Genomic DNA, 26,142 nt, shown 5'->3' with positions numbered 1-26,142 from the left:
TGAACATCTATTTCTTATACGGTCAGAGACTGGAAAGTCCAACATCAAGGTACTAACAGATTTGATGTCTGCTGAAAGCCAACACATCAAATAGATGCTGCCTCTTTCTGAATCCTCACAGGATAGAAGGAACAAGAGAGTCTTTTGGGCCTCTTCTATAAGAGTACTAGCCCCATTTGCTGAGGTTATAATCCTCATGAGCTAATCACCTCCCATCACTCACTACCACCACTTTAGGGATTAGGATTTCAATGTATGAATTTCTTAGGAACACAAACATGCAGGCCACAGAAAGCATCCAACACTTACAAAACAAATATACCCATATAATTTATTAAACTTCCCGGTTGGGACAGAGATGGAAACTGGCTTTTGACCATTTCCTAATAATACATTACTAGATAGAGTAGCTGACATCCCAAGGATATATGAGCTCACAGACCAAAACAACCTTACACCTGAAAAACATAACCATTAAAAAAAAAAATCTATGTCCCACTTGCAGGATTATTAGAACACAGAAACAAAAAATACACACACACAGAGAATATGAGTGGCAGTAAACAGTATTTTGTTTTGTTTTTTTCAAAGACCCAACTAAAAATATTAAGAATAAAAATGCAATGGACAAAATAAAATAACTGATCACAGAATAATATGTTAAGAATGAATTATTGAAATTAAAGATCGGGGGCTAGCAGGTGATGTAGTAAAGGGGATGTAGTGGTTAAGGTGCCGGACTCCAACGTGGCTGACCATGGTTCAAGTCATGGACCTGGTGGCTTGAAACTCACGCATGTGTGTGTGTGTGCCCAAAATTCTGAGAGAATAGAGGAGTGGTATTATAGCATGGTCACCCCCCCAGTGGAGGAGGGAGATGATTTCTCCCTTTCTGTCTGACTGAACAAGCACTCTACTGCAAAAATCTCTCTTAAAAAAAAAAAAAAAAAAAAAAAATAAATTTTGGGCCCACCATTTGGGGAAAGGGAAGTTTTAAACCCAAAATCAAATGAAAACATACTAGGGAACCAGCAGACAGCGTAATTACTATGTCACTGGACTCCCATGTAGTCAACCGCAGTTCAAGTCCCAGACCCGGTGGCTTAAACTCATGCCAGGCACACGTGTGTGCGTGCCCAAAATTCCGAGAGGAGAATGGAGGAGAAGGGACTGTGGCGTGGCCAGCCCCCCTGGGGGGTGAGTTCTCACTTTCTGTCTCTCTGTCTCTCTCTGTCTTTCTGGCTAGCGCACACACCCGATAGCAAAAACCTTTCCAAAAAAAAAAAGACCAGATTGAGATGTTCTGCCAGAATGCATCCGAAAAGACAAAAGAAAAAAATGGAAGGTGCAGCCATGGTGATATGCACTGCCATGACGCTGTTCTCCAAACACTGGAGAAGGAAGGCTCAGGTTTCATTCTCAGAGCAAGCTCAAGATTGGGCATGGTGGCATACACCTGTAATCTCAGCAACTCAGGATGGCTGAGGTAGGACGACAGAAAGCCTAAGGCTGACCTAGGCAACATGGCAAAAGCCTGTCTTGAAAAGAGCCAAGCATGGAGGCATGTGCCTGCTGGGAAGTTAAGGCAGGAGGATAACAATAATGAGACTCTATCTTAAAAAGAGAGAGAAGGGACCAGCAGTTGGCATAATGGCTATGTTGCTATACTCTCATGTACACGACCGCGGTTCAAATCCTGGACCTGGTGGCTTAAACTCACGCCAGGCTCATGTGCGTGCATGCCCAAGATCCGGAGAGGAGAATGGAGGAGAAGGGATTGCAATGTGGCCATCCCCCCTGGGGGGTGATTTCTCGCTTTCTGTCTCTGTCTCTGTCTTTCTGGCCAGCACACATGCCCTGTAGCAAAAATCTCTCTCTCAAAAAAAAAAAAAAAAGAAAAAAAAAAAAAAATAACAACTATATAAATATCAATAGTAAGATAGTATTAGTAAATCTGAAGGAAAAAAATAAAATGTAAAGGAGGAACTATTTGAAGAAGTAATGAAAAGGAATTTCTCAGAATTATAGAATAGTGGGCCAGCACCATAATGCAGTGGTTAGGCACTTTGCATGGGGATTCAGATCTCACATGGCTGAATCCCAGCCTCAACAACTTGGAAATCACACCAGGGAGGGGTGTGTGTGTGTGTGTGTGTGTGTGTGTGAGAGAGAGAGAGAGAGAGGGAGAGAGAGAGAAAGCATGTCAAAAATGTGTATGGAATGGAGAAATAGAGAAAAATGGATCACAGCATGACCATGCCCCATTGGGGATTCTCTCCCTCTCTTTCTCTCTCTTCAGCAAGTGCACACACTCTCTGGTAATAATAACAATAATAAAAAGAATTACAGAATAGTAGGACCCACAGATCAAAAGTGTTCACAAACTACCAGAAAAGAAACAAACAACAATAAAAAGGTTAAACACATTATAATAAAATGCACAAATCTCAAAAGGAAAAAAAAGAGCATATAATCTACAAAGAAGGAAGAATTGAATTAACTTTTAATAACATTTCTATTCAGTGGATTCTGTATTTTGGCTAAATTGCAAACTCTTTGGAAGCTGAAGAATGAAAATGAGGCAAAATATAAGATTGTCCGTGGGACCAGCAGATGATGTAATGGGCACATAGCTGGACTCCGACGTAGTCAACCGCGGTTAGAGTTCTGAACCCAGCAGCTTAAAACACATCAGGCACATGTGTGTGTGTGCCCAAAATCCTCAGAGGACCATGGAGAAAAAGATATTGTGGCATGGCCATCCCCCCCAGGGGGTGATTTATGGCATGCTGTCTCTCGGTCTCTCTCTGTCTCTCCGGCGAGCAAAGTGCCCTATAGCATAAATCTCTTTAAAAAATAAAAATAAAGGGGCCAGCAGGTGGTGTAGTGGTTAAGAAGCTGGAAACTCCCACATGGCCGACCATGGTTCAAGTCCTGGACCTGGTGACTTGCTTACTCACTTTCCCTCTCTCTCTCCCTGTGTCTTTCTCTGGTCAAATATTTAAAAAATGAATGAATGAATAAAATTAAATTAAATAATTATTTTTTAAAAGTAAATAAAAATAAAAATGATTTGGAACCAGCAGATGGTACAGTGGTTATATCGCTGGACTCCCACATGGCCAACTGCAGTTCAAGTCCAGAACCTGGTCACCTGAAAAATCTTGCTGGGCACATGTGCATGCATGCCCAAGATCCCAGGAGGAGAAGGGAGAAAGGACTGCAGTATGACCATTCCCCCCAGGGGAGGGGGTGATTTCTCATTTTCCTTCTCACTGTGCCAGTCTCTCTTTCCAGCGAGTGCATGCACTTTAAGGCAAAAACCTCTAAAATAAAATTTAAATAAATAAAATTATTAAGGAATAATCCAATTTAAAAAACTGATACAGAGATTAGAAATATTTATCATGTATACTTGAAAATGAATACAGTGAAATGTAAATCAATAGTGTTAAGTATTAGACATATCAGATTTGACAAAATATAAAATAGCAATTCTACAGAAAATGAGAAAATATAGGCCTGCATTTATCAATAACATAATAAACATAATTCAGTTTTCAAAGAGGCAGTATCTAGTGATCAGAGGATCATCTAATAAATTTCAAGAGACTAAAAATAAAAAAATGTATTGGGCAGAAATCATGGCAAAAGTCCATGTCATTCTATTAGCACATTAATTCAAAACACAAATATTAACAAAAATATAACAAACTTTATAGAGAATAAATTCAAAACCAATAATAAAAATTATAGGGTTTTTTTTTAGAGGTTTTTGCTATTGGGCATGTGCACTCACTGGAGAGAGAGACAGACAGACAGAGAAAGCAAGAAATCACCCCTCGGGGGAATGGCCATGCTGCAATCCCTTCTCCTCTAGGCTCCTCTCGGGATTTTGGGCATGCAGGCCCATGCACCCAGCATGCGTTTTAAGTCTCCGGGTCTGGAACTCAAACCATGGTCAAATATGTGGGAGTCCAGTGATATAACCATTATGAATCTGCTGGTCCCCTAAAATTTATAGATATTATAAACATGGTAATTCTGAACAAAGTTTTTAAAAACTAATTATTTCTCTAATATTTTAGACATGATCTCTCTGCAAGTCATGGAAAGTAGATAACAATTATTGATATAATTGTGAATTTAAAAACTGCAAATAGATTGATCCCATAGCCTAGCGGTTAAGGGAACTGGATCCCATAAAGCCACCCCACGGTTCAATAGATGCACACACTTCAGGATTCAAAATCTTGACAGAATGGAAAAATGGAGCGGGGCATTGCAGCATGACCACACCCCACTGGGGGTGTTTTTCTCCCCCTCTTTTTATCTCTGAAAACCACACATGCCTTCTGGCATGCAAAAACAAAACAAACAAAAAACCTGCAAATATCTCTAAATTTATTTATTAGGATGTTAACTATTAAATCACACAACTGGAGAAGGATCATAAAATACTATTTACCAAAAAATAAGATTTTTTAAGTATATGTAAATCCGGCCAGCCTAGAACATGGTGGTTAAGGCAAACTGCACTGTTCGAGGCCAGAATATGGCAGCTTGAAAGATGTGCTAGACATGTGTGTTCATGCCCAAAATCCCAAAAGGAGAAATGGAGGAAAGGTGATTGCTATGTAACCATCCCTATTGGAGGGGGTGCTTTCTCACCTTCTCTCTCTCTCTGGCAAGACACATGCCTTCTGGCAAAATATTTTTTGAATGTATATGTATGTGTCTAATATATATTTACATATATACATGGAAATATAATTACTATATTATACACACAAGTGTATGTATATGTAAATATATGTGGATACAGGGATACACGCCTCAAATATGTGTGAGAAAAATGAAAAGAAAATTCTCAAAAATAAAAATTCTAAGACATTTTCCACAATTTGCTAATACAGTCTTTAAACTTAGCTGTGAACAATACAGTAAAAATATCTTTTGACAGCACTGGAAATCTTTATCTCATCTAAGAACTATATGACTACTTTGTTGTTTCAATGTAACACAAGAGTTAATTGATAACCTAGTTGGCAAACATAATTTTTAAGTCAAAGTCAAACAAGAGTTAAGATAATTTTATGCCAATGTCACTAAAAATTCATTTGAAAGAATGTGATGCTCTTTTGGAAACTGTTGACGATAATAGTAAAGTTATAAACTTTAGAACTTAAGTTGATAACCTCCATTGCAAAATATGCCCTTTATAATTTTTCTTATACTAATTGTGATATAATGCTTTAAGTAAAATTAATGTAGTAAGAAAATGATGCACAAACTAAATTTACAAAGCAGAAAAAAATCTTATTGCCAAAGACATTCCAACAAAAGCATCAGGTCTGAGAGGAAGACCAGGAAACTAGACGTAAAGAGAGTGGTCAATGAGCAAAGTGGAGAGAACTTAGTGATAAATTGTATCAGACACTAGGAGATACAACATGGAACTAGGGAGTAAAAACTGACCATTGGATTAACATGAAGGTAGGTCATTTGTGACCTGAAACACAGCAACAATTCAACAGAGGGCTGTGATGCCTGAATGACTTAAATCTAAAAAATACTGTTAGAGAGGAAGTGAAAATTATGAATATGAATATAGATACTCTGAGGAAATTCTGCTTCTAGATGGAGGAAATATGGTCAAGAGGGAAGATTTTTTTTTAATGACAAAAATAAGTTTGTATGCTATTATAGGTCAAATTGTGTCCTCCCCCAAAAATTATATCCAAGTCCTACCTCCAGAATCTGTGAATGTGACCGTATTGGAAATGGGACATTTACAGGTGTAATCAAATTAAGATGAGTTCATACTGGATTAAAGTGTGCCTTAATGTAATGATTTATTCTTTATATGAAGGGAAAAAACAACACAAATACATATAAGAGACGTTTTGTGAAGACCAAGGCAGAGATTAGAATGAGTCTACAAGCCAAAGGATGCCAAGGATTGCCAGCTTCAAAAGATAGAAGAGAAAAATGATATATTTTCCGTAAAAGCCTCCAGTATGAACCAACCCTTGACAGTACCTTGACTTGGGACTTCTAGTCTCCAAAACTGTAAGAGAATAGATGCCTGTTTCAAGCCACCAAGTATACCATACTTTGTTATGACCCTAGGCAACCGGTGCTATTGGAAATGATCCAAGAAAAGCAAAAGGAACGGCTGGTAGAGAGGAAATTGCTGGGATAATATCCTTCAGTAATCAAGATGAAAGGCTTTTGCAAATGGAGTAACTCACTCCAGTAAAAGTTTATGTATGATGACAAGCAAGAAGGCAGAGATGTGGGTTACTTCAAGAAACCAATAAGAAAAGAATGTGTGGGACCAGCAGGTGGCATAGTGGTTGGGATGCTGGACTCCGAAATTTGACTACAGTTCAAATCCCGGACCTGTGGCTTTCTCATTTTCTCTCTGTCTCTCTCTGGTGACTGCATGTGCCTGTAGCAAATTTTAAAATAATGATGACAATAATAAAAAAGAATTTAACAGTGCTTAAAAAAAAAAAAAACCTAAAGAATGCCTCCATAATGTTACCTAAATTCACATGCAGTGAATATGTGTACTGAGAAAACATTTACAGATCTGAGGAAGAGAGGTCTTCAAAAGTTCACGGAAGGACATCTTACCAAAAAAATTATGACTTGATTTAAATATTATTTTGCATTAAAATAAACTATTTTCATTTCACTTTTTCCAGAAAAGTCCCCTCAAATCTACTTTAAATTTACATTTAATGCTCCTCTCAATGCTAGGAGGTTGATATTACAACACCGTTAATTTACCCAAATTTATCCGTCATTTTCCACCACCAGGACAAATGTCTTGCGGTTTAATCCTTCAAGGATTAACTTGATATTCGTTTCAAACCCTTTAATCATACAGTAAACAAAATGGGCGGGGGTGGGGGCAGTAAGGCTCAGAAAACGTGTGTGTGTGTGGCTCAGAAAATGTGTGTGTGTGTGTGTGTGTTTGTGTAGGGGTAACTGCCTTACACCCCGCATTAAAGGCGGCACAGCTGCACAGAGGCGGTCGGAAGGCGGGGAGGCCCGGGCAGGGCCGCCAGCGAAAGCCCCGCGCGGAGGCCGAACCTCGCCACGGGCCTCCCGCCTGTACCTGCTGCGGTGGCTGACGGGGGCGCCGGGCGGTCGCCTGGCGAGGCTGGCCGAGGGTGACAAACTATTTGCCTGAGGCGACTGGAAACCCTGGGCCTTTCGGCCTTCCCAGAAGGAAGCGGGCGAACGCCCCACAGTCCAACCCCGCCGCCGTGCGCTCTGACATTGGTGCGGATACCCAAGGCCGGGCCTCAGCCCCCCGCAGTAGCAACGACTGCAGGGCGCGCGCCGCCGCCGGACCCGCACGTTGACGCCACGTCATGACGCCGACGTAGATGCTGACGTTAAGCCGCCGCCGCCGCCGCGAGCGTGAGCAGCGCACCCAGAGGACGCTGCAGCCCTGGCCCTCGGGAGAGGAGGCGTTGGACCTCCGCAGCCGCCCGGCTCGGGAGCGGCGCTGCCAATGGAGACCTCGCCCTCCTCGCTGTCCCGCCCTTCCCGGTAGGTCCGGGGCGCCCGGTGAGCGCAGTGCCCTTCAGGCATCTGACCCAGAGGCTGGATCAGAAGAGATGAAAAGGGCCTGGCAGGGCTTTTGAGGACTTGGGCCTCACCTGCGGTGTGTGAGCCCCAGGTGCATAGGGGCCATTGCTGCAAGCCCTCAATGCCGTCTTTTGTGGAGTCCATTGCCAGACTCTCAACTCCCAGGGAACTGCATTTAAAACAACAACCAGATGGTCCAGGAGTGCACTCTAAGGAAAGTCGTGCCATAGCTGTCTCTGTCATCTCCTTCCACACGGTGTTTATATGTACACTTTTCCGAGGTAGAGGTTTTTTAGACAGTTTGACCTCAAGAAGTTAATTTTTTTTAGTTTAAAAAATAAGGTTAGGAGCTGGCCCTGTAGCAGAAGTTAAGTTCTGTACATAGGGAACCAGATCCCACATGGCCCACCGAAAAGATAGACAAAATTGGAACAAAGTATTTAGAATAGCTCACATTTATACGGTTGGTTGATTTTTCAAGTGAACCAAAGAAAGCACTATATGGGAAACAAAAAATCAGTGAATGGAAACAGAAAAGCTGTTATCTTTATAGGGAGAAAAGTTCATCCATGATCTCTGCCTTATGCCATACTTGAAAGTTAATTTGAATTGGAGCATAGATCTTGTGCCATGGATATGTACCACTCACATCACCCTTCAGTGACTAACAGGAAGATTTCTGCTTCCAGTTAAGATGGAGTAATAGGGTCTGAGATTATCCATCTGGAGTAAATTTACAAATGAGACAAAATGTATAAAACAGTGAGTTTCAAAAAGTTGGAAATCAGGCAATGAATGGTAGTGATCCCTATGCAAGAAACAAACAGGATGAGCTCTATGATTTCCTAAACTTAAAAGAGAAGTGTTTCCAATTCATGATGAAGAGAGTGGGGAACCAGAGAAGAATCCAGCAGTCTCCCCAAGTTAAACAAAGGGTATCCAGGAAGCCCAAGGAAGTTGGAGTTCAGATGACAGTAATGGAAACAAGATTAAAGGACGAGGGAAAGCTTTAGAAACCTTTGGGAAACCCCTACAGTTTTCAACTGGGTAATGATCACTGTAGGTGTGTATGGAAATTACCCAAGGCTAGGGAGAAGAACTACCTGAAAGCAAGAGTTTGTGCCATAGGTACAAAACTCAGAGCTTACAAAGAGCTTAGAATATTTTATGAATATTTAATATCAACCACCTGCTAGAGTGAAAAGCTTCATGAGGGATTGAGTAAAGTACTCAGAAGAGTTTTGCCTCAGGCCAGATCAGAACTAGTCACAACACTGAACACTCCTCTGGACCTGCCAAGGAAAGCTTTAAATGTGAACAGACTAAATGTTTCCAATAACTGAAGTCCACAACAAAGCTTAGGAACACTTATAGGCATACAAAACTTCCATCACCCAATAAGGTAAAAAATTATGTCTAGTATCCAGTCAAAAATTACAAAGTCCACAAACTGGGAAATAATAAGATTAAAAAAATTGGCTGAAGTGGTCCCAGAAGTGACAGCATTAGTAGGAAACAACTATAAAAATTATTGCACAACCCAGTCATGGTTGCAGAAGCAGTGGGTCAGTGTTGTATTATACTGAAGCCATATGGGAAGGCCTAGGTTTGGATCCTGGTTCAATCTGAACATGACTGACTGCGTGCCTTCAGGTGCACCTTGTGATCCTGGAAAGCAGAGGGTGGGAGGTGCAGGTTGTTGCATGTCAGACCCTGTCAAGGGTACCTGTCTCTCTCTGTCTCTCTGAATAAATAAGTCTGTCATAAAAAGATTTTGCAGTTGTATTCTATATATTCAAAAATGTAGGACTAGACAATAGTGTGGTTAAGGCAACTAGATCCCAAATGACTGACTGCTAGATTCAAATTCTAGACCTGGCAATTGAAAAGTACTCCAGGGGGGTGTGTGTGTGTCCCCAATATCCCAAAAGAAGAAAGAGAAGTGATTGTGGAGTCACCATCCCCCACAGGGAATGCTTTCTTATTTTCCTCTTTGTCTCTCTTTGGTGAGCACAAATTTGCACCCTCTAGCAAATTACTAAAAAAAAAAGGCAAAATCTAGAGGAAGATTGAACACATTAAAGACATAGAAGATATAAAGTGAACAAATTAATTTTACAAAAATGAAAATTACAATGAGATGAAAAATGCACAGATGAGAGAAACAGTAAATTAGCAATTATTAGAAGAAAAGATTTATAAACCTGTTCTCATAGGGAGAGAAACCTCAGAATAAAAGATGGGGAAAAGAAAATCAAAATTTCTTCAAGCAATGGAGTAATTTCAAGTAGCATAATGCACATATATTCGGATTTGTGAATATTTTTCTAAATTTTATGGAAAGCATGACCCCACAGATTCTTTGCAGAAGCTCAGTGAGTACCAAGCACAAAGAACATGAAAACAAAACATAAGCAAATTACTTAAAAGGAGTAAAAAAGGGAAAGAAAAGAAAGAAACCTTGAAATAAGATAGGATAAAAGACACATTACATACAGATGAAAAATAATTTTTTAAAGATATGGATAACAGCAGGTGTCTTGTCAAAAACCACAGAGACAGTAAAGCAACATAATTACAGTGTTGAAAGGAAAAACAAAAAGGTTAAACTATAATTCTTTACCCAGGATAATTATCTTTCAAAAAAAAGCAAAATGTAAAATTTTTCAGACATACAAAAGATGGTATAATTAAGTCACAGAACACTTGCATTATAATGTTGAAGGAAGTCTTTTAAGCAGAAAGAGAATAATGCCAATTAGAAATTTAGATTTACTGAGGAATGAGAAGTGCTAAAAATGATAACCACATACATGTTTCTAATCTAAACATATTTTTCTTATTATTTAAGCCTATTCAAAGATAATTTTGTAAGCAAAATCTAGCACAGAATTTAGGATATAGATAAAAGTAAAACATGACAGCACACAAAAGCCATCTGGGAGAAAAAGAAATACACTGTTGTAAAGTTCTTATTCTAATAAAGTGTTACAATGCTGTTTGAAAGTAAACTGTGCTGTCATAGACTGGTTAATGGCGCAAGGATTTAAGTTTCAGGTCCAACTCTGTAGTGCAGTGGTTAAATGAGCTGCATCCCACGTGGCGACATGGTTCAAATCCCAGCCCTGGCAACTTTGAAAACACTCCAGGCATACATGCATGCATGCCCCAAATCCTGATAGGATGGAGAAATGACAAAGAAGGGATTGCGGTATGACCATGCTGCATTGGGGAGTGCGCTCGCTCGCTCTTTCTCTCTCTCTCTTTCTCTCACATACACACACCCTCTTTTGATTAAAAAAGAAGAGAATATATATAAAGTCATCAGAAAAGTCATGACTCACTCTGTCCTTTTGAAAGAAAGGTAGAGGAAAGTTTGACAGAAGAGAATTCACTGTGATCATGGGGACAGAGATTGGAGCAGTGTTGTCCAACTACATCAATCACATTAAATGTAAGTTATTTCAAGACCTCAATTGAAAGGCAGAGATTGTAAGAATGGATGAAAAGGCAAGACTCAATTATATGTTACTTAAAATAATTACTGTGCATATAAAGACAAAAATTGATAGTATCAGATGCTGAGAACTTACCTCTATAGTTACCTCTATAAGAAGCCTAGAAGTTAGTTTGCAAAATGTCATAGATTGTGGGAGAAAATACAAGACTCCTAGCCAGACAGAAAGGATTTTACTATTTAAGGCACAGCAGGTAGCATGCATTTTGTGTTTAGATCGGTAAAGAGCTGAGATTTTACATAGAGGAGCCTAAAAATTAGTTGGCAAAAATTTTAAAGGTTAGGGAGAAAATGCAAGACTCCTGGGTTAGACAAAGGATTTTATTATTCAAGACATGGCAGACAGTGTGCATTTTGTGTTTAGATTGGTTACTGTCAGGCCAAGACTCAAGGCGTAATGCAAGGCTAATCCAGGTGGATGGGGTGCACACAGATTTTTCACAGCTGAGGAACTCAAAGCTTATCCTCTTGTACTTCCCAGCATCTAAAGTGTTCTCTTTCAGCATGCTTTTCTGTCTGTCCCCACTGCTAGAAAAGTAGTATGTTCCATTCCAGTAACTATAACTTCTTTCCAACCATCCTCTACCCTCTTTTCATCTGGAAGAGTCCGTAGGAAGAGGAACAGGGGAATTTTTATAAAACATTAATAAAATCCAATATATCCCTCACTTTGGACCCTGTGGGTCAATGTAGAGGGACTAGGTAATAAATATGATAAGCATGCTTACATATGATAAGCATGTATCATAAGAATGTAGACGCAAGGCCTGAACACTAGACCATGCTTCATCTAGGATTTCTCATGGGAGTTTTCTCAGGAAACTGACTTAGAGGACCAAATGTCCTTACAGTAGCTAGAATCCACTTTTTAAAAAGTTAGAGGCTTTTCACTGTCATCTCCAAAAAGATCCAAATTTGATAGATTTTAGGAGCTGTCGAGCTGTAAGAGGGCCAAGCTGTTACCATTCATCCGTAACAAACATGATATGTACCTCCCTAATCTCTCAAGTTAACCAGCCAAATCCCTAATAATGTACATGATTTCTGCCCATAGCAGTTATAAATTTCCCTCTGTTCGCATTTGAGGCATATGGTTGTCTCTGTAACTATTGTACTATCTGAAAAGGATCAGAGCCATCCTCTAATCCAGGATCTTGGTATTGGTTGTTCCAATGGGTAAGAGTGAGGCTCACCATTAAATTCAGTCTCCGCTCTTACCGTGCTCTTTTTTTTTTTTTGGAGAGATTTTCGCTATAGGGCGCGTGTGCTCGCCAGACAGAGAGAGACATAGAGACAGAAAGCAAGAAATCACCCCCCAGGGGGGATGGTCACGCCGCAATCCCTTCTCCTCCATTCTCCTCTTGGGATCTTGGGCACGCACGCACACACGCCCAGCATGAGTTTTAAGCCACCGGTTCTGGGACACGAACCGCGGTCAACTACATGGGAGTCCAACGACATAGCCATTACGCTAACTGCTGGTTCCCCCGTGCTATGTTTTGAACCTATTTTCAAGTACTCATCCTGCAACTATCTTCCTCATTCCTCCTTAGTTGCAGAAAATGGAGTGGGAGATCGTTTATTTCTTGATTTGACTGCAATTTGAATAACATGGTAACTTCCCACATCACATGCTTTATGTGCTAGATAATTTTTTGGAGATATGGAATATGTTGCCCCAGAACCCAGAGAGACTTCCCAAGGCATCAAATTTCCTTCTTTGTTGTAGGGCATATATTCTTAACGGGGAGGGAAGTGGTACCTCCCCCCCTCAGGGAGGAAAAAATTGGTACTTGGGGGAAAAAAATCATATATATTTTAATGGTTTGTAGTCTTCTGATTCTCCAATGGCCACAGTACCTAAACAAATATACAGTATATATGTGCTATTAATATTCTGTGATGGAGAAGTATTTGGAGGAAAAAAAAATACCCAAAATATTTTCTTGGAAAAGAAATAATGATTAAAAATAAAGACTGAGTAGTAGAGGAAGATGCAACATCAACAAAAAAGTTTTTCTTTTCTTTTCTTTTTTTTTTTTTTGAGAGGTTTTTGCTATAGGACACGTGTGCTTACCCGAGAGACAGAGAGACAGAAAGCGAGAAATCACCCCCCAGGGGGGATGACCACACCGCAATCCCTTCTCCTCCATTCTCCTCTCGGCATCTTGGGCATGCACCCACTCATGTCCGGCGTGAGTTTAAGCCACCGGGTCCAGGACTCGACCCACGGTTGACTACATGGGAGTCCAGCAACATAGCCATTACGCTAACTGCTGGTCCCAAAAAATGTTTTTCTTTAAAGAGGATGTCTTCACATGCCTTTAACCATCAAATCTCTAAAGTATTCATTAGAGTTGTGGGTCCCAGAGTCTTTTTTACGGGGGTGGTGGGGGGAGGTTTTTGCTATAGGACCTGTGCGCTCTCCAGAAAGAAAAAGACAGACTGAAAGCAAGAAATCCCTTTCCTCACCAGGGGAGATGGCCACACTGCAATCCCTTCTCCTCCATTCTCCTCCATTCTCCTCCTCTCGGGATCTTGAGCACGCACACACGTGCCCAATATGAGTTTAAGCCATCAGATCCAGGACTTGAACCAGAGGCGACTGCATGGGTGTCCAGCGACATAGCCATTATGGCAACTGCTGGTCCTGTGGGTCCCAGAATCTTGGAAGAGTTTATCTCCCACCCTCTAGACTGTATTTATCAAAAATGCCTTATGGGGCAGGCCAGTGGTGTGGTGAAGGTGACTGGATCCTCATAGCCAACTGGACCATTCAGGTTCCAGACGTGGTGGCTTGAAAACTACACCGATTGTGTCTGTGCATGTACACTCGCACCCAAAAGCCTGAGAGGTGAATGGAGAAGGGATTGCAGCGTGGCCACCCCCTACCGCGGGGGATGCTTTCTCACTCCCTCCCTCCCACCTGTCTCTAGCAAGTGCATATTTCCTATAATAATTTTTAAAATAAAAGCAACCTGTTATGAGGCCCACATTCTGATCCCTAGTCTACTTGGACGTGCCAGGTGCACCCATGCTCCTGACTGGTTGGGGAGCCAGGAGTCCATCATCCATTGTGTGATGGGACTCTGTTGGGGTACCTCTGTCTCTCTCAATTAATAAATATTTAGAGAAAAATGTTCATTGTGAACTGGGCTCTGTCAGACCTACGAAGTAATAAAGATGACTGAACCACATCCATGATAAAATAGGATTAAGTCCATCCTTGGGTTAAGACCACGTGGAAATAGAGCCGAGAGTAACCTGCACAGGGAGGTAGTCCGTACTCTACATGACCTACTGCAGGTGCGCTGGTACGCTTTCCTCAGCTCACATCTGGGGCTCTGTGGGGGTTCTGTTCAGTAACTGAAGAGGAAAAATAGAGAGGTCCTTTTTCAGATAAGTTGTCTAAATGTATGAGATGAAAATAGTGGCTGTGTGAAAGCCACAGCTAAGGGTAACCTTGAACAAGAGTATTGAGGCAACTTTTTCCTAACATGAGAAATGGTGAACAGTGTCTCTACTCATCTTCTTTGTGAAGAAGTGACGTAAGACGAAAATATATAAGGACCCATGGGTGGTGGCAAATGGCCTGTTCTGCTGATAAAAGGCTTGCAAGGAAATGGACTTTCAAATCAAAGACAAGATCTTTTTGTTTTTTTAGTTTTTTGTTATAGGATGCACTCACCAGAGAGAGATGGAGAGAGACAAAAAGAGGCAAAGTGAGAAATCACCCCCCCCAGGTGGTAGGGCCATGCCACAATCACTTCTTTTCCATTCTCCTCTTGTGATTTTGGGCATGCACACACACACACACACACACACACACACACACAGTGTGTTTTTCAAGCTGCTGAGTCCAGGACTTGAACTGTGGAGTCAGCCATTTGGGGATCCATCATCTTAACCACCATACCACCTGCTGGCCCAGACAGAGAGATCTTAAGTAGAGGTATGTGGATAGACATAGGAAATTTGGCATGTAAGTGACTACCAGAAGACATCTACTACAGATATGAACAAAATTAGTCAGTTGATGTTAGCCAGCCTTTGTCTTCAGCCACCCCAGGCTGGCACTGTGAACACACAAAAGATGTAGTCACAGTGACAGACATGGGAGGTTATACATGAGTTCGAAAGCTCAAAAGCATAAACACCTTATCAAGGTCAATCTAGCTACTGTTGCCTTTGAATCCACCATGGCAGCAAGGGAAACTAATACTCTATATGACTCTATTCCTTGAGGAGACCATTTCACCACTTGGTGGCAGGTTGGCTACATTGTGTTCCTTCCATCCTGAATAAATGAGTCTGGAAACCAAGGAACACAAGCAGGGAGATATGGCAGCTTGCATCATTCCCAGTGACCACCGAGGAACTGTGTTTCTCTTTCTGCAGCTTTGAACTTTGAAATCTTAGAACTCTCGATCCCCAAAGGAGGAATAGCAAGCCTATGTACTACATGCTACAGCTCTACCTGGCCACTCAACTTACTGTGTTTGAGAACCAGGAGGCTGGAAGAGGAATCACTGTATTGGCAGTCTAAGTGACACTGATCAGCAGGACGGGGAATAACTAATATTACATAACTGGCAGGGAAGAATATATACAAAATTCAGGTGATCCACCTGCATGCCTTTTTGTTCTTCTTTGTCCAGTTATGACTGTAAATGAGAAAATATAGCAAATGTAGACTGAAAATTGTGGAGGTCCAGGGTCTCAGAGCACCAGAGACATGAAAGACCTCTACAAGGAAAATTATGACAAACTAAAGAAAAAAACAGAAAATAATAGAGAAATAGAAAACATCCTTTGATCTTTGATGGAAGAATCAATATAATTAAAATGTCTATCCTACCCAAACTAATTTATAAATTCAATGCAAATCCTATCAATTACCAATGTCATTCTTCACATAAATAGGGAAAAAAATGATTAAATGAGTCTGGAATCATAAAAGACCCTATGTCACCAAAGCAATAACATAAGAATAATAAATATAACAAAAATGATCATTGTGAAAGAAAATGTAGAAATTATAAAAATGCAAACTAAATGATAATAAAGATGTTTAAGTAATCCAGATGTCAATACGATAAAGTTAATTTAATAAACTGTAGTATATTGAAAATACTATGCAATTATATGCAACTGTTAAGAATAAAATATAATTTTATGTATTACCATGGAATAATTGCTAAGATCTCTTATTATTTCAGTTGTTTTTTTAAATCTACATGTGTTTTATGAATCTAAACACAGACAAAAAAGACTCAAAGGATACACATCAATATATATGTGTATTTATAAGGTAGGTAGAGATGAAATTTGAGTATTGCCTTCTGTATTCATATATAGTTAAACTTATAATAAAATTAAAAAATCATTTATTTCTGGGCTAGGAGGTTGCATGGTGGTTAAGGGCTGGATCCCACATGGCCAACTACACAGTTCAACCCATTTCCTGGACCTGGTGGCTTGGAAATCATATTGGGCACATGTGTGTGCGTGTTCAAAATCCTGACAGGAGAATAGAAAAGAAGGGATTGTGGTGTGACCATCCCTCCTAGGGAGTGATTTTTCTCTTTCTCTCTCTCTCTCTCTCTCTCTCTTTCTCTCTCTGAAGAGCACACACACCCTATAGCAAAAACTAAAAAGAAAAAAAAATTACTTCTATATATAGCAAAGAATACAGAGAAAAAACAATCTCTACAAATATGTTACATTTACATTATGCAATTTTAAATATATTATTGTCATCCATTGAATAGTAGGTAATATTGCCAACTTAAAAAATAATTTTAATAATTCTCAAAATGTCAGTTTTTCCATGTTATCAAGCAAATATTTATTTACGGTCACTCAGGGCATCATGTTGGGCACTTAGACATAGTAGCCAGAGAAAATTTAGTCAACTTCCTTCTTGGAGTTTATGGGCTATTTGAAGGTGCAAAAATTTAATGAAGTGATTAAAATAAGGTGAATGTTAAAATGTTAAAACTAGAAGAATATGGAGTCCAATGAAGAAGAACTAGCAAGAAAACCTAACAAGGAAGGAGGAACTTCATCTTAATGCTGATTGGAATCACTGAAAGTTTCCCTTTTTTTCTTTTCTTTTAAAATTTTGTTTAGGACTTGACCCATGTGGTCTGCCATGTGGAATCCAGCCACTCTAACCACCAACCACCAGCTGGACTGCATTGGAAGTATTTTAAGCAGGAGAGTAACGAGTTCAGATTGAGATCAGATTTTTGAAAGATCATGTCAGGCGAATGCAGAGAAAGGCCGGAAAACCTACCAGAATGCAGTTTCAGTAACCAAGACAGTCGGGACAAAGGAAATTGAGGGATTTGAAAGATATTTAGCAAATGGACTTCAGTGAACAGTGAGTAGGTGGATGTGTGAGGAGAGAGAGAGAGGAAAAGAATCAAGAAATAAACTCCAACTTTGTATATACTCATCAGTATCTTTTTCTTTTTAGAGGTTTTTGCTATAGGGCGTGCGTGCTCGCCAGAAAGACAGAGAGAGACAGAGAGATAGAACGCGAGAAATCACCCCCCAGGGGGATGTCCACAGTGCAATCCCTTCTCCTCCATTTTCCACTTGGGATCTTGGGCACGCATACACAGGTGCCCGGCATGAGTTTAAGCCACCAGGTCTGGCACTTGAACCGCGGTCAACTATATGGGATTCCAGCAACATAGCCATTATGCCAACTGCTGGTCCCTCTCTCAACTATTTTAAGCTTTTTTTTTTTTTGGAGAAGTTTTCACTACAAGGTGCATGTGCTCGCCAGACAGACAGAGAGAGACAGAGAGACAGAAAGCGAGAAATCACCCCCCAGGGGGGATAGTCAATGCCACAATCCCTTTTCTCCATTCTCCTCTCGGGATCTTGGGCATGCACACACACGCATCCGGCATGAGTTTTAAGCCACCGGGTCCCGGGACGCAAACCGCCTTAGACTATGTGGGAGTCCAGCAACATAGCCATTATGCTAACTGCTGGTTCCCTCTCTCTCAACTATTTTAAGTGTAACTGTTTTCTAGAGTTGTCTGGAATGCCTTCCTTCTTTGGAGAGCCTTATGTATTCATTATCTTCTAGAATTACATACTTTTGGCTCATGTTTCTTCAGAAAATGGAATTCTGTCCTAGGAATTAAGTGAGATTATCTGCTACATATGCAAGGTTTTATAAATTGTAACAATTGAGCTATAGCAGAACTATTCTCCCATAGTTTCATTTTCCTTTGGAGGAGAATAACAGAACTAACAGCACCCAAATGAAAAGTTTACAAATATAACATTACATTGGGTTGTTTTAGTGAGTTAATAATCAACCAATATTGATTACTTTTTCAGTTAGATACTGTGGTAGGTTGAATAATAGTTGCATTTCCCACCCCTCTTAAAGATGCCCAGGTCACATTCCTGGAAGCTGTGAATATGTTACTTTACATGGCAAAAGGCACTTTGCAAATGTAATTAAATTAATGGGAGAGATTACCTTTATGAGTCCGGTGTGACAAGGTCCTTATAAGACGGAAGATAGAGGGACAAAATCATAAAAGTGATGTGATGATGGAAGCAAAGATCAGAGTGTTGTGGCCACAAGTCAAGGAATTGGGGAATTCTGCAAGCAATTTTCAAAGCATTTTATCTAATTTTATATTCATAATTTTGCATTTCTTTTCTTTAAAAGGCCCCTAAAATTATATGAGCTTCATGATTCTGCAAAACCAGGATCCATCTCTAATTATGAGATAGACATTATTTTTGTTATATTTATTTTATTATGTTACTAATATCTGTTTTACAAATAAAACTGAGCTGTGGTAAGCTTTTATAACTTATATAAGTACATACATAACAATAATTCAACCTTCTTATTGCCAGAGAAACAGAAAGCAAGAAATTACCCTCCAGAAAAGGGCCACGCTGCAATCCCTTCTCCATTCTTCTCTCGGGATCTTGGGCATGCATTCACACACACCTGGCGTGAGTTTAAAGCTTCTGGGTCAAGGACTCGACCCAGAGTTGACCACATGGGAGTCCACCAACATAACCTAACGCCATACGCTGGTCCCTCAGCCTTATTGTTTCTAACTGAAGAGTCTAGACATTGATAATGTGCTTATTCATTTATTTTGTCTCTTCAAAAAGTTCTTATCTTTCTTGGCAATTTCATTTTTCCTTCAATTTATACTTTATCTGTCTCTTTTATTTTACAATTCAGAGTAATTCCTTATGCCCATTTTACTTTTTTTTTCTTTTATTCCTTATTATACCTCAACTTTCTCTCCCTCTCTCCCTCTCTCTCTTATTTATTTATTTATTTTGTAATTTTGCCACAGGGCACATGCACTCTTCAAAGAGGGACAGAGAGAAAGAGAATCAGAAAGGGAAAAGGAGGAATCGTCTTCCAGGGGGGAATGGCCATGCTGCATCCCTTCTCCTCCGTTCTCTTCTCAGGATTTTGGCCTTAACTCACACCTGCCCTGCATGTTTCTCAAGCCATGGGGTCCAGAACTCAAACCATGCAGCTGGCCATGTGGGTTCCAGCTGCCTTAACCTCCATACCACTGGCTGACCCTCAAGCTTTCTCTTAACCACTCCTTCCCTCCTAAAACTTTCTCTTTCCTTAGGTGCTAAATCATACACCCCTCATTCTCCCCATTCATTCAAGACCGTTTCTTCTATTTATTCCACTTGTCTTTTACATGTCACACTTCCTCATCCTGCTCTTTAAATATCAATTAAATTTATCGCATTCTTTTCCCACCCCTCCTCTCAATCACTTCATTTCCTTGGAGTTATCTCATTCTTGTATTGCCCATAACTAGACTCTAATAGTCACAGATTCATTCAAATCTCTATCCTAGCCATGTATCAGAAATTTCAGGTCTATAAACACAATTGCCTATTAGAAATCTTCATCTAGATATCCCACCTACAATTTAGCAATTCTAAAAATCATCCTTAAATCTTCCTATTCCCTCACACTCTACATCTAGTCTTTACTAGTCCTACTAATTCTACACTTTATTTCCTCTTCCTCAACCCCACCATGATTGCTTTGGCTCAAGCTTGACTGTGACATCCTTTATCATTAAAAAAAAAAGAGCCTTCTTACCTGTTTTAGTACTCTGTACTTTGTAACCCCACCACTTAACAAGCATGCACATACATGCACACCATTCATTCTAACAATATATACTTCCTCCAGAGTACTTTTTCTGAAATGCAAATCAAGTCACATTACTTTCCCTATTTAAAACCCTCCTTGTCTTCTTGTTGCAAAGGCGGTCAGATCCAAGCGTGTTGCATGGCACGGAACTTCACTATTTGTCCCTGTGACTGACTTTACCTTCCAGGGCTTCTGCCTAGGGCCTGTCTTTTAATCATTCTGAACTTTTTTGTAGGCTTTCAACAAGTTGTTCCTCTCTCTGTGATGTGCACATCATTCCTTCTGGCCAGATTCCCTCTCTATGGTCCTCCATAGAAATTATTTGAGACCCAGCACAAGAAGCCTTCCATCTTCCCTCATCAAACAAAATTGATCACCTCTCCACACTGTATTCTACTATTTTACTTTGTATATTTATTTTTTTATTATTAAACATGCCGCATTGCAATTATTTGTTAATATGTCTGTATTGTAGCATGTGCGTTCATCAAGAACAGGGATCAGGGAGCAGCAGTTGGCATAATGGCTATGTCACTGGACTCCCATGTAGTCGACTGCAGTTCGAGTCCTGGACCTGGTGGCTTAAACTCATGCCGGGTGTGTGTGTGCGTGTGTTCCTAAGATCCCGAGAGGAGAATGGAGGAGAAGGGATTGCAGCGTGGCCATCCCCCCTGGTTGGGGGGGGGCTGATTTCTTGCTTTCTGTGTCTCTGTCTCTATCTTTCTGGCAAGCACACGCACCCTACAGCAAAAACCTCTCCAAAAAAAAAGAAAGAAAAAAAAACCAAAAAGAACAGGGATCATGCTGGATTTCTCAGGTCTTGACACCATGTCTGGAACATGGTAGAGACACAAAAATATTGAGTGAATAAATTAGTTGATCAATAACACAATAATTTAATCAAAGAACTGACCGATAAATAAGATTTGTTAATGAACGATAAATAATAAAAACTACTCTCCAAGATAAATCCTTCAGACTGCCAGAGTTTTTCTTAATTCTGACCAAGATAATATAACAGTACCAGATTTATTATTTCTTCTGAAAATATTAAGATACTAGAGGAAATACATGAAGTACCCATTTTCAAAACATTAGACAACGAAAGGTCATAATCCTTGGGACAGGAAATAAGTTGCATGAGCCCTCTGGATGTCCTGGAATACTGCTTAGAGAAAGTCTCTAAATTGCATGCAAAGAGGATGAACCTAGGAAGAGCTCCTTACTCACCCTGAGTCAAAATGATAAACTAGGCCTCCAAGACAGTCAAAGTGGCTCGAATTTTCATGGCAGAGTACCAGAGATGAGAAAATTTATAAGGAAGGATATCAGAGGTCTACAGAGAGTGCCCCTTGAGTAATCAGCTGAGGAATGACAAGATGCATGTAAAAAAAAGCTATTAGAGGCCAGAGAAAGAATTATACTTGTCCATGGAGCACTGAGTACAGTAATCCAAAAGGACTGCCTCAGTGGAGGGGCAAATTTAGCTTCCCAAACAGTGCTCTAGTTCCATTGGGAGAGAAAAAAAAGTCTAAAGCAAGACCCAAAAGTATCACTTCCAAGTAACTTAATTGTATATAAAACAAATTTCAAGAAAATTTACTATATTATGAAATATCCAATATCCAACAAGGAAAGCTCTCAATATGTGGCCTTCAATTAAAAAATCACCAGACAGGCAAAGAAGCAAAAAATACGACCTATGATAGGAGAAAAATGAGTCAGTTTAACTCAACTCAGAAAAGACTCAGAAGATAGAACTAGTGGATTTTAAAGAGTTACTATAGTTGTATCCCATATGTTCAAGAAGCTAGGGGAAAGACTGACCATGGCATATAAAGAATGGAAGATATAAGATTCTAATCACATTTCTAAAGATCAATGATAGATGAAACATTGAAGAAGAGCAGACTAGTGAATTTGAAGACCTTAGGTGGAAATTACAGAAAGAAAAAAAACTGGGGGTAAAAGAACCTAACAGAACACTATTGAACTATGAGAAACTTTTTTTTTTAAGAGGTTTTTGCTATAGGGAGCGTGCGCTCGCCAGAAAGAGAGAGACAGAGAGATAGAAAGCGAGAAATCATCCCCAGGGGGGATGGCCATGCCGCAATCCCTTCTCTTCCATTCTCCTCTCAGGATCTTGGGCACCCACACACACATGCCTGGAGTGAGTTTAAGCCACTGGGCCCAGGACTCAAACCGCGGTCAGCTACATGGGAGTTCAGCGACATAGCCATTACGCTATCTGCTGGTCCCAGAACTATGAGAAACTTTTAAAAGCCTTAAATATTTATGGAATTGGAGTCCCCAGTAGTGGTTAGATGGGCTGAAGGATTTGAAAAAAGAATGGAAAAAAATCCAAATTTGATGAAAAACATCAAAACCAAAGATGCAAGAAGTTCAATGAACAGCCCACACAAGAAATGTATGAAAAGCCATAGCAACACATATTATCAAATTAGTTAAACTAGAGATAAAGAAAAAGTCTTGAAAGCAACAAGAGAAAGAAGACATTAAGGACAGAGGAACAAAGATAAAGATGACAGCAGACATTTTTGTCAAAAACAAAGCAAGCTGAGAAATGGGGACCAATATTTTTTAAATCTAAAAAAAAAAAAGAGAGAAAAGAAAATGTGTCAACTATAATTTTTATTTGGTAAGAAAATGTACCAACACCTTCTTGGTGAAATTGTTTTTCAAAATAAAATTAAATAATTTTTCAGACATAGAAAACTGAAAGAATTTACCTCAGTACACCATACCTACAAAAACTGTTGAAGAAAATTCTTCAAGCAGAAGGAAAATGATTCTAGTTAGAAATCCAGGTCTTGGACCACCACATGGTGGACGCAGTTTGAGTCCTGGACCTTATGGCTTGAAACTCATGCTTGGGTATGTGTGTTTCAAAAAAAAAAAAAACGGAGAAAAGGGGGCCAAAATTTTTTAAATCTAAAAAAAAAAAGAGAGAGAAAAGAAAATGTGTCAACTATAATTTTTATTTGGTAAGAAAATGTACCAACACCTTCTTGGTGAAATTGTTTTTCAAAATAAAATTAAATAATTTTTCAGACATAGAAAACTGAAAGAATTTACCTCAGTACACCATACCTACAAAAACTGTTGAAGAAAATTCTTCAAGCAGAAGGAAAATGATTCTAGTTAGAAATCCAGGTCTTGGACCACCACATGGTGGACGCAGTTTGAGTCCTGGACCTTATGGCTTGAAACTCATGCTTGGGTATGTGTGCATGTGTGCCCAAAATCCAGGAGGAAAATGGAGAAGGGATTATGGCATGACCTTCCTCCATGATTTTTCACTTTCCCTCTCACTGTCTCTTTCTCTTTCTCTCTAGCGAGCACATGCACCCTATGGAAAACCTCTAAAAAAAAAAAAATCCAGACCAACATGAATGGATAAAAATACCAAGAATAGTAACTATTTGGAAACATATAAAGACATTTTTCATGTTATTGAATTTAATTTCAAAGGTAGTCAACTGTTCAAAGCAGTAATAATAATGTACAGTAGGACTTGAAACATATGTAGAGTGAAAGACATGATGATAATGGAACAAAGGTCAAGAATGGAGAAATAGAAGTATAATATTTTAAGGTTATTTTACTATACACGTAGTGGCATATAAATGCTAAGACAATCACTAAAATAATACAACTAGTTATAGCTAATGAGTTAACAGGAGATAAAATGGATCATAAAAAATACATGAGAAAGAAAAGAGCTAATTATATGCTGCCTAAAAGAAACTCACTTAAAATATAAGGAATAAATAGAATAAAGGTAAAAGAATGAAAGCGATACAACGTATTAACATTAAATCAAAGGAAAGGTGCACTTTCTACATAAGGATCTTTAAAGGTAGACTTTAAACTGAAGAATATTACCAGTGATAAGGAAAATTATTTCAGGGGCACAGCAGTAAAATGCAGTGTTCTGTGAGGCAATTCTACATGGGAAGTACCCAGTTCAAGTCCAGAGACCTCCTTGAGTATGCTGGGCACATATTTTCCCATGATCTGTGGTTGGCTGAGGCTAGGGGTTGACTGTGGCATCAGGACCCGGGTAGGAGTAATGTCTCCCTTGCTAGTAGAAGAAACAAACTCATAAAAAATATTTCATAATTATAAAAATATCTATTAATCAAGAAAACATACTAATCCCAAATGTTTATGCACCTAATAACAAAGCCTCAAAATATAGCAAAAATATAGGCAAAAACTGATAGAACTGCAAATTATAGCAAGAGATTTCAACACCTCTCTGAGTGATGGAAAAAGTAGATAAGTAGTAAGAATACAGAAGACTTGAACAACACCATGAACCAATTTGACCTAATAGACATTTGTGGAACATGCCATCCGACAACATAAGAATGTACCTCTTTTTCAAGTAAGGACCACTTATCAAGAGAGACCATATCCTGTGTCATAGAACAAGACTCAATGAATTTATAAGGGTTCAAATCATACAAAGTTATTCTTAAATCTTAAATGAATTACATTAGAAATCAGTAATAAAAATATATTTGGAACTCCTCCAAATATCCGGGGGGGAGGGGGAACTAATGAAGATCTAGAAAAAAATCAAAAGTGGGGAACCAGCTGGAAGCACAGTAGTGATACAATGATCTGCAGATGCTGGCCCCAACTGAGAGGGTCCCATGTTTGTCCTGAGGTCTCCCTGTGCAGATACAGACCAGGTGCACAGGCCCATGATCCATGCTGGCCGGCTGGGCATATCGTGGTGCTGGGCACATATTTTCCCATGATCTGTGGTTGGCTGAGGCTAGGGGTTGACTGTGGCATCAGGACCCGGGTAGGAGTAATGTCTCCCTTGCTAGTAGAAGAAACAAACTCATAAAAAATATTTCATAATTATAAAAATATCTATTAATCAAGAAAACATACTAATCCCAAATGTTTATGCACCTAATAACAAAGCCTCAAAATATAGCAAAAATATAGGCAAAAACTGATAGAACTGCAAATTATAGCAAGAGATTTCAACACCTCTCTGAGTGATGGAAAAAGTAGATAAGTAGTAAGAATACAGAAGACTTGAACAACACCATGAACCAATTTGACCTAATAGACATTTGTGGAACATGCCATCCGACAACATAAGAATGTACCTCTTTTTCAAGTAAGGACCACTTATCAAGAGAGACCATATCCTGTGTCATAGAACAAGACTCAATGAATTTATAAGGGTTCAAATCATACAAAGTTATTCTTAAATCTTAAATGAATTACATTAGAAATCAGTAATAAAAATATATTTGGAACTCCTCCAAATATCCGGGGGGGAGGGGGAACTAATGAAGATCTAGAAAAAAATCAAAAGTGGGGAACCAGCTGGAAGCACAGTAGTGATACAATGATCTGCAGATGCTGGCCCCAACTGAGAGGGTCCCATGTTTGTCCTGAGGTCTCCCTGTGCAGATACAGACCAGGTGCACAGGCCCATGATCCATGCTGGCCGGCTGGGCATATCGTGGCATGGGGGCTCTTGCAGGGCCTCTCTCTCTTTCTTTCTCTCTCTCTTCCCCTCTATCTCTCTCATGGGAGAAGTAGATAAACTTAAAAAGTGAGAGGAAAATATAATCTATTTCTAGTTGGATGACAATGCAACATATAAAAATTTGTGAGATGAAAGTTGGGAGGTGGGGAACAATACTATATGCCTACATTAGAAAAGATGTCTCAATCAACCTCAGTTTCCAATTTAAAATAAAAGAACAGCAAATGAAAACAAAAATCAATAAAAGTAATAAGGGCAATCAGAAATCAATGAAGTAATAAACCAACA

The 26,142-nt window shown here is 39.5% G+C and overlaps 1 protein-coding gene across 5 annotated transcripts in view; it reads right to left on the bottom strand.

Moving 5' to 3' along the window:
- Positions 1-7,360, bottom strand: part of CCDC7 (coiled-coil domain containing 7) — a 329,121-nt gene extending 321,761 nt beyond the window's left edge. For 2 of the 5 annotated variants that reach the window (XM_006158284.3, XM_027775622.1), the window contains exon 1: positions 7,130-7,359. The gene's annotated coding sequence lies outside the window, so the exon portion shown is untranslated. The other 3 variants (XM_027775623.1, XM_027775624.1, XM_027775620.1) reach the window with 3 other exon arrangements.
- Positions 7,361-26,142: the final 18,782 nt, after the last annotated feature.

Source organism: Tupaia chinensis, unplaced genomic scaffold, assembly GCF_000334495.1.
Source record: "Tupaia chinensis unplaced genomic scaffold, TupChi_1.0 Scaffold000578_2, whole genome shotgun sequence".
Lineage (NCBI taxonomy): Eukaryota > Metazoa > Chordata > Mammalia > Scandentia > Tupaiidae > Tupaia > Tupaia belangeri.
Note: the sequence above shows the minus strand (reverse complement) of the source record. Positions and strands in the feature narration are given on the sequence as shown.